We start from the raw sequence: 9,520 nt of genomic DNA, 5'->3' as shown, positions 1-9,520 counted from the left end.
AACTTGGCGTCACGAACAGGATCTTACCTCTCTGCCGTCTGGTAGAGGTGCGCCTTGTTACCGCCGGAGGTGTCCGGCAGAAAAATTTCAGAAGCCGCCATCTTTGGCGCGAAAAGTTCCCGCTCGAGCGTCTTCTCGAGCAGTAGAGGCGCGAAGGCCAAAACCCCGCCCCGAGAGAGGAGGGGCCGGAAAGAGCTAAGGGGGACGCGATGGCGGCTGGACGCATGTAGCTGCAGCTATAAAAGCAGGGACGCCAGGACTCTGCGAATATACCGTTCCTGGAAGTAAGAAGAAGCCATCATGTGGATGCCGTCCCGCGACACCGTAGCCCCCGCGCCTGGAACCGCGGCGTGTGTGGAAATCCGAACCGCGCAGCTCTACCAAAGGCTGCAGGTCAAGATGCAGCCACTCATGGAGGAGTGGGAGGCCGACATGGCGGACGTTATAGCCACCGTGCGGAGACGCGAGGAGGAAGCGGAGAAAGGGAGGGTGAGTGACCCACGTCCCGATGCCCTTGAAGGGCCGGTCATCGCGGCTGTGGGGCCCGGTCCAAGCCCTCTCCCCCCGCTGCCTCCCTCGCCACCCGTCCCGGAGGCCGTGACCCCGCCACTAGGCCTGCTACCACCGCAACCGGTAGCAGTACCCAGCGTCCCCGCCCAGGCGGGCCGACCTGTAGCCGGAGCCCGCGGCACACCGGAGGTGTTACTGTGGAAGATCCCGAAGGTTGAACCGGAGGCATCCCCTAAGAAGCTCCCCGAGCCGGAGCCGATGACCCGCTCCGCGCCGAAGGCCCAGCAGCGGAAAGCCCCTATGCCCATCCCCCACACCTCGGCTGAGGTAGCGCCGGGTTGTTGCTGGAAGGCAGCGCCCAAGGCCAAGACACCGCGGGACATGCCGCCCAGATTCCTGACAGTGGGCAACGTCCAGGATGTCCCGCGGGGCCTGACCCGTGCGCAGGCGCTGGCGGCAGCGCCGTATTGGGATAGGGAGCCGGTACCGCTGGGCCTGGAGATCGCCGAGAGGGAGCGGAAGAAGGCCGAGCTGGTGGCCCGAGCTATCCGAGAAAAAGAAAATCTCCGCCAGGCCACGTTCCGTGTCCGGGGCCCGTTGTACGAGGGGCAGGTGAGGCGGTTTGATGTCCGCCGGGGCTACGGGTTCATCTACGAGCCGGCCTGGAGGCCGAAGTGTTTGTAGCCCGCGGGATGTGAATGCCCACCTGCCTGAGGAGCATCCCGGCCGCAACCTAATGCCGGGAGACCTTGTTCGGTACACCCGACACTGCGGAGAGAGGGGGTGGTTTGCCCTGGATGTGAAGCTGCGGGGCAGCCAGGAGAGCAGAGTGAGTCCTGCACCCCCTCCCTCGATGAAGCTGAAGGCCTGGAGTAGGGCAGCGGAGCACCGTTGTCCAGTCCCCGTTGGGACCACCACTTTGTTTGTTGTTTGAAAAAGTTTTGAAAAATGATGAAAATGATTACTGAAGTTTTACCTGATTTGCTTTGTGATTGCAACCGACTGGAGCCGGCACCGTTGTCCCCGTAGGGACCGTTAAAAAGTTGTTTTGCATGGAGGACTATCCATGGACAAGCCCGTGAACTTGCAGGGCAACCACAAACGTTAAGTGGCTTGTAAATATGTTGTTTGCCGTTACCGTTTCCGCAATGCCGCCTCCGGAGAGGCAGGTTGGAGGGAGGGCCCTGAGCAGAGCAGGCTGGGGCCCAGCCACCAAAGGAACCGGTGGCCACCCTCTGGAGGGAAGGACAGATCCCGCTCGGGTACCGTGTGCTGGACTGTGGGTCAAGGGGTGCTGCCTGGGCTTTAGGGCAGCATCAGGGCCAGGTTGCTTGGGTGGGAGAGAGCGGAAACCGTAACCGTAAACCGTTATGCAACGTTTAAGAAATGTGCCTCCCGTTAAGGGAAGATTTATTAAAAATGTACATAATTTACCGTTTATCATGTGTGAGACTGTGACCGGGGTTATCTATGACGGCCGGTATGTCTCGCCCCGGTTGTGCTCACTCCATGATAGAAAGTAAATCCACTCTAGGGTTAATACTGTTTCCCTACAGGCTGAAGAAGGGTTAAATGGAAACAGGAACGAGGGCAGGTGTGCCGGGTGTGAGGGAGTGAACAGAACTCCCTGAGTCCTCTGCTGGAGAGGCACATGTATATTGCTGTGGACTTTTGTTTGGACATTAAACCGTGTGCTGTGAACCTTAATGCCTGGATCCCGTGTCTTCTGCTGCGCAGCCGACCGTGCTACCTCACATATGGTGGAGAATCGGCGGCCATGACAGCCGGTGAGGTGAAGCATCCATCCCTGGTGACCCAGTAGCACATGTCCTGGATTCGAGCGGTTATACTACAGCCCAAACCCGGCGACGCATGGAGGACATACTAAAGCAGCAGCAACAGACTAATGCACAGCTGCAAGAGGCTAATGCACAGCAGCAACAGACCAATGCACACCTGCTCCGGGCGTTGGAACGTCAGCAGCAATCCTTGCAAATGCAGGACAAAAGGCACCAAGAACAGCTGGTTCAGGCCAATACACGTCAGCAGCAAGCCTTGCAATTGCAGGAACAAAGACATCAAGAACAGATGATTCTCCTGGCCAAGTCGATCCGTGCTGGACCGGCAGCAACAACCCCGGGGCCGGGTGACGACGGCAGCGTCCGGAAAGCGGTGAGACAAGCGTTGCAAAAGATGACCCCGGGGGATGATGTGGAAGCGTTCCTGGCGGTGTTTGAGCGGGTGGCCGAGCGGGAAAAGCTGCCGACCCCCCAGTGGGCTGAGGTATTGTCGCCCTATCTGACAGGGGAACCCTAAAAAGCGTACCTGGACCTCTGTACCGAGGACGCCATTGACTATGTGACCCTGAAAGTCGAAATACTGGCTCGGTTGGGGGTGAATACCTATGTACGGGCTCAGCGGGTAAATCAGTGGTTCTATGAGGAAGCCAAACCCGTACGCTCCCAGGCCTATGACTTGTTGCATCTTGTAAAAAAGTGGTTGCAGCCTGACACTCTGAGCCCGGCGCAAATGGTGGAAAGGGTAGTAGTGGATCGTTTTGTGCGCACTTTACCCGTCACCGTTCAACGGTGGGTAGGACAGGGTGACCCGAGCACCCTGGACCAATTAGTGTCCCTGGTAGAGCGGCATGTGGCTACGCAGGACTTGATACGGGACACTGAGACTTTGCGTACCGCCCGTCGGTCCGGCCCCTCAAAGCCTAGGGCCAAGGACCCACCGCTGACAACGGTGCAGGAGTCCCCTACCGTCCCGTCTGAGGCCGCGCCCACCATTCCTGAGGTCCGGAAGGTTCTGTACCCTAAACGACAACCCGTCAAGGGGGTTTCCGTCCCCATTAGATGTTGGCGGTGCCAGCGGGTGGGACATATGGAAGCCCAGTGTCCACTCACCACGGAGCCCATGGATTGTGGGGTTACCCGGCGGGGTTCAATGTATGCTCAGGTGGTGTGTACCGCTGACCTGGTCTCCCCAGAGACTGAGCCCCACTTGTGCCAAATACAGGTGAATGGATGTCCGGTTACAGGATTGTTGGATTCCGGAAGCTTAGTGACCCTGGTGCGATCCACTTGAGGGCTAAAGTAAAGGCCACAGGACGTACCGTGGGGGTGGTTTGCATACATGGGGACCGCCGAGACTATCCCACGGGGATTGTCACCATCACAGCACCTTGCGGTCAGGTGCAACATGAGGTGGGACTTCTTAACACTCTTCCCTATGACGTGATCCTAGGAAGGGATCTGCCCTATTTTTGGACTTTATGGAAGGGACCCCCTAAGTCTCCTCAGATATTGGTCAGTCCGGGACCTGAGCCCTACAATCCTGAATCCGGGACACCTGCCGTAGGGGTCCCCATGATAGGGACAGAATGTGAACCCGATAGGTCGCCCCTAGAGGTATTGGCAGGAGAGGCTGAGACGGTCGAACCCATCCCGGACTTGGAGGCGTCCCCGGATACGTTTGGGACAGCCCAACTCCAGGACCCTACATTAATACATGCCCGGAGTCGGGTGACAGTAATTGACGGGGTGGCACAGCTGCCCGGTGCCCAGGTAAGGTACCCCCATTTCGCTCTTAAGCAGGATTTACTCTACCGGGTAGATGAAATACGGGGAGTAGGGGTAGAGCAGTTGGTGGTGCCCCAGCCGCATCGCCGGCGGGTCCTCGACTTGGCTCATAAACACCTGATGAGTGGCCACCTAGGGGTCAAGAAAACGCAGGAGCGAATATTGCAAAGGTTCTATTGGCCCGGGGTCTTTGGGGAGGTAAAACGGTTCTGCGAAACCTGCCCGGAGTGTCAGCTTACCGCACCCCTGACCCATTTTCGCAGTCCGTTGGTACCGTTACCCATTATAGAAGTCCCTTTTGAACGGATAGGGATGGATCTGGTGGGGCCCCTCATAAAGTCCGCTCGAGGGCACCAACATATCCTAGTGATCGTTGATTATGCCACCCGGTATCTCGAGGCGATACCTCTCAGACATACTGCAGCAAAGCTTATAGCTCGGGAGTTGTTTGCTGTGTTCTGCCGGGTGGGGTTGCCCAAGGAGATCCCTACAGATCAGGGGACCCCATTCATGTCTAAAGTGACCAAAGAGCTATGCCGGCTACTCCAGATCAAGCAGTTGCATACGTCTGTGTATCATCCTCAAACGGACGGTTTAGTCGAGCGTTTCAATAAAACCCTGAAAACCATGCTCAAAAGGGTGATTTCCAAAGACGGGAAAGACTGGGATATGATGCTTCCCTATTTGATGTTTGCCATCCGTGAGGTGCCGCAGGCATCCACGGGGTTTTCGCCTTTTGCATTGTTATACGGGCGACATCCCCGGGGATTGTTGGACCTGGCAAAGGAAACATGGGAGCAAGAGCCCACCCCCCATAAAAGTGTGATTGAACACATTTTAGGAATGCACAACCGCATAAGCGCGGTCATGCCAATTGTGAAGGAGCATTTACAGGAGGCTCAGGCCGCGCAAAGCGGCCGCTACAATAGACAAGCCACCGTGCGGACCTTTAAACCCGGGGATCGGGTGTTGGTATTAATCCCCACGGCGGAGAGTAAATTCCTGGCTCAGTGGCAAGGCCCCTACGAGATAAAGGAAAGAGTCGGGGTGGTTAACTATAAAGTATTGCAGCCCGGTAGGCGGAAACCTGAACAAATATACCATGTCAACCTATTAAAACCTTGGCAGGAACGGGAAAGCCTGATGGCTGTTTTTTCCCCATCTCCCTCCTCTTCGGGTCGTTCACCTCCGGCTCCAGCGACCCCCGGAGAGGATGAACCGGAAGTAAGGATTGGAGAAGCCCTCACCAAGACTCAGAGGCGAGAGGCCAGACGGTTGGTTCAGCAGAACCCCGATGTTTTCTCCGAGCTGCCCGGTAGGACCAGTCTGATACGACATGATATTGTCACCGAGCCCCACCTGAAGGTACGCCTGAAGTCATACCGGGTACCGGAGGCTCGACGACAAGCCATATCGGAGGAAGTAAAGACAATGTTACGCCTGGGGGTCATCGAAAAATCCCGGAGTGAATGGGCTAGTCTGATTGTCCTAATACCAAAACCCGATGGCTCCTTAAGGTTCTGCAATGACTTTAGGAGATTGAACGAAATATCCAAGTTCGATCTCTACCCCATGCCCCGGGTGGATGAGCTGATTGATAGGTTGGGACAGGCGCGATATTTTACCACGCTCGACCTGACCAAGGGGTACTGGCAGGTGCCACTGACGGAGTCCGCCAAGGAGAAAACCGCTTTTGTTACGCCGGAGGGTCTCTTCCACTATGTTGTCTTGCCTTTTGGGTTACATGGCGCTCCGGCCACGTTCCAGAGGTTGATGGACTTAGTGCTGGAACCCCACCAGGCGTATGCATCAGCGTACCTTGATGACATCATAATTTACAGCTCCGATTGGCAGACCCACTTGGAACAGGTACAAGCGGTGGTGGACGCGCTTCGAACAGCCGGATTGACAGCCAATCCCAAGAAATGTGCGTTGGGACTCACGGAAGCCCGCTACTTGGGCTACGTGATAGGCCAAGGAGTGATTAAGCACCAAATTAACAAGGTTGAGGCGATCCAGAAGTGGCCTAGACCCCTGACCACGAAGCAGGTTAGGGCCTTCCTGGGTATCGTGGGGTACTACAGGAGGTTTGTAAAGGATTTTGCGGGACTATCAGCCCCCTTGATGGACCTTCTCAAAGGCAAGAAGTCCGTCATGGTGCGCTGGACTCCGCAGGCCGAGGACTCCTTCCGGGCCCTGAAGGGGGTCCTGTGCGGACAGCCCGTTCTTGTACACCCTGATTTCCGGAAGGAGTTCATAGTACAGACTGACGCCTCAGAGGTCGGCCTGGGGGCAGTGTTGTCTCAGGTGGTTCAGGGGGAGGAACACCCCGTCACCTTCTTAAGTAGGAAGCTCACCCCTCCCGAGCGGAATTATAGCGTAGTGGAGAAGGAGTGCCTGGCGATCAAGTGGGCCTTGGAGTCCCTACACTATTACCTGCTGGGACGGCAGTTTCGCTTGGTGACGGATCACTCTCCACTGGTCTGGATGAGGTCCGCCAAGGAACGGAATGCCCGGGTTACCCGGTTGTTCCTTTCTCTGCAGAACTTCCGGTTTACGGTTGAACATAGGGCCGGTGGGTTGCAGGGCAACGCCGATGCCTTGTCCCGCGGCCCGTGTTTGATGGCGGGAGTTCAACCCCGCACGCTTGAACTGAGGGGGGGGTATGTGAGACTGTGACCGGGGTTATCTATGACGGCCGGTATGTCTCGCCCCGGTTGTGCTCACTCCATGATAGAAAGTAAATCCACTCTAGGGTTAATACTGTTTCCCTACAGGCTGAAGGAAGGGTTAAATGGAAACAGGAACGAGGGCAGGTGTGCCGGGTGTGAGGGAGTGAACAGAACTCCCTGAGTTCTCTGCTGGAGAGGCACATGTATATTGCTGTGGACTTCTGTTTGGACATTAAACCGTGTGCTGTGAACCTTAATGCCTGGATCCCGTGTCTTCTGCTGCGCAGCCGACCGTGCTACCTCACACATGTTATACCCTTTTTACATTTACAGAAAACAAAAAGGAAAATAAAACCGGTGTTGGACGGGCAGCCCGAGGACGGTCTGCGTTTTGCTAAGGGGGAATGTGTCGCCCTGGGCAAGCCAGGGGACACAGGTCACAACACCACACGCACCCCACATTCCCTGCAGGTACACCAGCTAACCCACAAATCCTTGTTGCCTTCCTCCAGGGGCTGCTGATTCACACCAGGGGGTGGAGCCAGGCGGTTGGTGTCCGCCCACCTAGGAGTTCACAGCTCTGGAGGCAGGAAGTTCCAGGAGAGTTGAGCCCAGGCAGGGCTTGTGTGAGGAGTTCAGCCAAGGGAGAGGAAGGAGTAGGAGGTGAACAGAGTGTAGCTCAGGAGGGAGCTAGAGTGAAGTGAAACATCAGTGAAAGTGACAGAAAGCCTGAAGTTGGTCTGTGGCTGTGTGCCCAGACGGAGTCAGCAAGGTCAGCAGACGTGGTGAAGGTCTGCAGTGGGACTGTCTGGAGGTTGCTGGAAGGACCACGGAGGCTGTGTGCCCGGGGGTCTGGAGCAGTATACAAAGGGCAGTCAGCACCAGGGCAGGGGCCTTTCGGATCCCGGCAAGGCTTGGAGTCGCCGTAAGTTGCCAAATCCGTTAGTGAAGGGGACGTAGATCCCCCAACAAGCAAGTCCTGATTGACGGCAAAGGTCCAACCACAACGGGGAAACACCGCCACCGCCAAGGCACCAGTTTCCCAGGGCCGGCGCCTGCGGGCAAAGTGTGGAGCTCCTCCGGCTCAGATTGTAGTCGGGGAGCGGGTAACCGGTGGGAATCCATCGCTACCAAAAAGACATTTCAAAGGTGCAGGGAAGAGACCGTCACCGCTAACTGCAGGGAACCGCAGCACCGTGAACCGTCCGAGGGACCCGTCCAACCAGCCGTTTGTTTACCGAGAACTGTGTCGTGTTTACTGCCTGAGTGAGTACCTCAGTGCCGCAAGGCACAGCGCTGCCCCTGCGCCCCTGCACCCCACTGGGCCCCGGGATCACCAACCCCTACCCACGGAGGGACAACACAACAACTGGCTGCTCCGCCTCACCATCCCCGGGATCCCCATATAGAGCAGCGGTGGTGTACACTCAATCACCACAACCGTGGGTGGCGTCACGGACAATAAACAATCTCCCCAACCAAAATCCCCTTTTCACTCACGGGCGAGGAGTGCCGCTCGAGAAGCCCCCGAGATCCGGCCCACCGCTCGAGCCACCACTGAGCAGAAGCCGCCGGACCCGAGCAGAAGGGGTGAGCGTAGTGTGCTGACACACACGCACCCTCCTCCCCGCCCGCAACAGGTGTCTTGCCCTCACACGCCGTTATCCTCTGCGGGCTGGCCTCCTCATCACCATCACTTGGTCTTCAGCCGGCTCCCAGGTCACATACATGCTAGGCATATAGGCTGTCACGTCATCTTCCTCGGCAGGGAATGCTGCGACCCCTTCCGGGCGTTTGGGAACTGTGGGCTCAGCCTCCAGGCCTCTCATTCTTCTTGAGGGTGCTAGGTACTCCTCCGATTGATCTGGCAGCGGCTCCGGGGATGAGCTTTCATCAGCTGGCCAGAGTGGTGGACCCCTCTCTGACACAGAGGGTGCTGGGACCACTTCTATGAAAAGCCAGCTTCTTCAGCAATGACCTTTTGTGGCTTAGGCTAGTTTCACACTTGCATTGAACAGCATCCGTTGCATTGCGTTGTGTGACGGATGCAACGGATGCGTTGCATATAGTGGCACAACGGATGCAACAGATCGTACAAAACAACGGAATGTGCTTTTTTTTTTCTTTACAGTTTTACCGGCGGCAGACTATTGAGAACGCTCAGCTGATCACCCGGCTGCCAGGTGATCAGCTGATCGCTCACAGCAGCCGGCCACCGGGTGATCAGCTGATCATTCAGAGCAGCTGGCCGCCGGGTGATCAGCTGATCGTTCACAGCAGCCGGCTGCCAGGTGCTCAGCTGATCGCTCACAGCAGCCGGCCACCGGGTGATCAGCTGATCGTTCAGAGCAGCTGGCCGCCGGGTGATCAGCTGATCGTTCACAGCAGCCGGACGCTAGGTGATCAGCTGATAGCTCACAGCAGCCGGCCGCCGGGTGATCACCTGATCGCTTGGCCGCCGAGAATGTGTGCAGGGGGGCAGAGTGTGGGGTGGGTGTAGCCGAGCAGGGCCATGACGCTGAGGACGTCAGTACCGGGGACTGCATGGCTGGGGACAGGTGAGTGTGTGTGTGTCTGTGTGTCTGTGTGCGTGCGTGTGTACATGCAGAGTGGAGTTCGGGAGGGGGCGGAGCTAAGCGGGGAAGTTTCGGGCTCCCTGCACACGTAGCGAGGGTATCGGGTAACTAAGCAAAGCACTTTGCTTGGTTATCCGATATTTACCTTGGTTACCAGCGTACACCGCTTAGCGCTGGC

Source organism: Anomaloglossus baeobatrachus, chromosome 1, assembly GCF_048569485.1.
Source record: "Anomaloglossus baeobatrachus isolate aAnoBae1 chromosome 1, aAnoBae1.hap1, whole genome shotgun sequence".
Lineage (NCBI taxonomy): Eukaryota > Metazoa > Chordata > Amphibia > Anura > Aromobatidae > Anomaloglossus > Anomaloglossus baeobatrachus.
This window is presented reverse-complemented; position numbering follows the sequence as displayed.